The following is a 3,521-nucleotide window of genomic DNA, read 5'->3' as shown; positions in this document are numbered from 1 at the left end:
TCAGCCTCCCAAGCGGTAAATCCTCGTTTCAATTTGGGAGACTTGGTGGTCGTAGTAGTATGATAGTTTATCACTGTTTCTAATTTTTGGCGCTGGGAACGGAACTCAGGCTTGCTGCATGCTAAGCATTTTCTGCAGTCTTACCTCTGAGGAAAAAATACACATTGAGGTATTCTGAGCTAGGCACAGTGGCACCTGCCTTTGATGCCAGCACTTGCGAGGCTGAGACAGGAGGGCAGCGAGCTTGAGGCTAGACTACATAGGAAGATCCTGTCTAAAACCAAAATGAAACAAGCTTTCAGGCAGGCTGGGCCTTGCCTAAGTGATTGACCTACTGTTTTGCTTTACTGAACTCAGGACCACGCGTGCCTCAAGCTCGCTGCCCTCCTGTCTCAGCCTCGCAAGTGCTGGCATCAAAGGCAGGTGCCACCGTGTCTAGCTCAGACATGGTGAATTTGTCCCTCTCTGTCCTCGGGCCTTTTGGAAGGCAAAGGCATGCTTGGTCTGTTCCTTGGCCAGTTCCCCCAAGTTGTGAGTTCTGAGCGAGCCAACACCTCCAGGAGCTCACACTGACCTCAGCCCGAGGGGGTGTCCGGCTGATAATCACGGGCTCTCCGTCACAAGCTGCACGCCAGTGGGCAGCATCGCATGAGGACGTAACCAACATGACGCAGAACATCTGGGTGCGCTGACAGATACGCTCAACTCTATGACCCCCACGAATGGTGATGAAAGCATGGAGTCTGGCCTGGCATACTGGCACATGGCTGGAATGCCAGCACTCAGGAGGCTGAGGCAGGAAGACTGCTGCTGCCAACTTGAGGCCAGGCTGGGCTACACAGCGAGTTCAAGCCAGCCTCAAACACACAGCCAAACCTTGCCTCAAAACACAAACAAGCAAACAGCACAAAACAAAGACAACTGCATGTGGTGGAGCACGGCCTTTAATTCCGGGACTGGGAGGCTGAGGCTGCAGGATCCCTGCAAGTTCAAGGCCAGCTGAGGCTCCATAGTGAGTTCAAGGCCAATCTGAACTACACAGTGAGACTCTCAAAAAACAAAAACAGGGGCCAGGGAGATGGCTCAGTAGAATAAGCACTTGCCTGGCAAGCACAAGGGCCTGAGTTCAATCTCCAGTTCTGCAAAAAAAAAAAAAAAAAAAAAAGCAAAAAAGATGAAGTCCTGTGCACTTTGTACTTGCCTCCCAAACATTTTATAAAAGTACAAAACAAAACCACAATGTGGATATCAATACTGATAGGTTCTGATTAGTTTTGGGGTAGCACTAGGGGTGCACACCTGTAATCGCGGGGCACCCAGGGAGGCTGAAGCCACAGAATCTGGAGTTCAAGCCCCACAAAATGTGGATATGGACACTGATACAATCCTCTGAGTTTCCTCAGCCTCACAGACGCTCATTTGCGTTTTCAGTCTGCGCCACTTCATCTGTGTGGTTCACGTGATTCACAGATACACTTGGGAGCCACTAGGGGGTGCACACCCGCAATTTTAGCTGGGCACTCAAGGAAGCTGAGGCCAGGCAATAGTTTGGGAAAAAATAAAAAGGTGGGGAGGGAGGGAGGTGGGGGAGAGAGAGAGAGAGACAGAGACAGTCAGAGAGAGACAGAGACAGAAACAGAGAGACAGAGACAGAAACAGACAGACTGAGACAGAGAAAGAGATAGAGACAGAGAGTATAAAAAGGCGTGGAATGCAGCGTGTGTGTGTAGGGTCTCACTACGCAGCTGGCGCTCGTATTGTTCCTCTTTTCAGCCTCCCCAGTGCTGGGATTACAGGGGCTACCATATCTGGACTTGGTTGCTGGCTCAGCATGCCCGGGAGCAGGGCCAGAGCGGCATGTGGTGCCATGGATGGAACCCAGGCCCCTGAGCTTGCCTAAGCAGGCGCTTAGCCCGCTGAGCTATCTAGTGGACAGTAGTTTGTAGTAGGGTGTAGCTGGGCTCTGCCCTAGCTTTGAAGATAGGGGAAAGATACCTGTGGGGTTGACTGTGAGAAGGGCACTCATTTATTTATTTGTCATCTTTTTGAGACAGGGTGTTGCTATGCAGTTCAGGCTGGCCTTGAGTTCATTTTGGAGTCCAGGCTGGTCTCCAATTTGCAAGAGGCTCCTGCATCAGCCTCCAGAGTGCTGGATTATAGATGTATGTGACATCATCCGGCATTTTATTTATTTATGGCGTAACTGGGGATCAAACTGGGGACCTTGTGCTTGCCAAGCATGAGCTTAAGTAGCTGAGCTACCTTCTTGCCTCCAGAATTCTTTAGTTAATTGGGGCATGGGGCTGGGGAGATAGCTCAGCGGCATAAGCACCTGCCTGGCAAGTGCAAGGTCCTCAGTTCGACCCCTGGTACCACAAAAAAAGTTACTTGGGGCAGTGTTTTACACTGCCATGGGAACCCGTGGGTTTGGACTCAATCCAGTTGTTGAATGGAACACTGTAGAACAGTCCAGAAGGCAGAAAACAGGTACACCCAGCCCTGTAGTCCCTGACTCTTGGCCCAAGGTGCTTTTGGCTCGGCCTGGCCATCAGCGTCACCTGCTGCAAGGTTCTGATTGGGGGGAACTGGTGCCTACCGGGGTCCAGTCACAAGAACAGCAATAAAAAATATTTTAGCGGCCAGCCAGATAGCTCAGAGGATTAAAGAGCGTGTTTGGGCAGACACAGGGGCCCACAGTTCGATCCCTGGCGTGCCATGCCAGCCCCGTCCCGGAGGCGCGCTGAGAGGGCCATTGTGACTGGGCATGGCGGCATGCGCCTGTAATCCCAGCACTTGGGATGCTGAAAACAGGATAATCATGAGTCCAATCTACATAGTGAGACCTTGTAGACCCTGTAGAGCCTGTACTGAATTTAAAAAAAAATTTTGCAAAGTATGCAAATAACTATTGATGTTCAGTGTGCACTCTCCCAACCATTGCCCTCCCCCAACAACTCCCACCCCCGCATTCTGCTGCTTCCGCAGCCCCTTTACATTTTCAGATAAAACCTCATTAAATTCATACATTGCCATGGCTGGTTTCGAACTTGTGACCCTCCTGCCTCCAAGAGAGCTGGGATCAGAGGAGTGTGACACCACACTCAGCCTGATGCAGGTGTTTCTAAGGCAGGCTGAAGTTGTATGGAAACTGAACGCTGTCATAAACTGTCAGCCACCTTGGTAGGACACGCAAATGTGGGCCAGATAGGAAGACTTCGTGGCACAGTTCTGTGAGGGGAAGGAGAGCGGTGACAACAGCAAGAGCCGACCAGGTGCCATTCCGGACGCGGGCTGGCGCCACGGCTGGGAGCATGTGGGAAATGCGGAGGCCCCAGTAGGAACAGGCAGCGCGTCCCTCCCTGTCCAGGCTTTTGGGGCAGCCCTCGCAGGGCCAGGCTTTGGGATAAAAGCCGCGTCGCAGCCTCTTAGGCAGCGGACCAGACCCGAATGGCTAGCACAGGTGCGCGCCCGGGGCGCCGGGCCAAGCAGTCCAGCTTCCCGGGGGGGGGGGGGGGGGGGGG

Source organism: Octodon degus, unplaced genomic scaffold, assembly GCF_000260255.1.
Source record: "Octodon degus isolate 3935 unplaced genomic scaffold, OctDeg1.0 scaffold00329, whole genome shotgun sequence".
Taxonomy (NCBI): domain Eukaryota; kingdom Metazoa; phylum Chordata; class Mammalia; order Rodentia; family Octodontidae; genus Octodon; species Octodon degus.
This window is presented reverse-complemented; position numbering follows the sequence as displayed.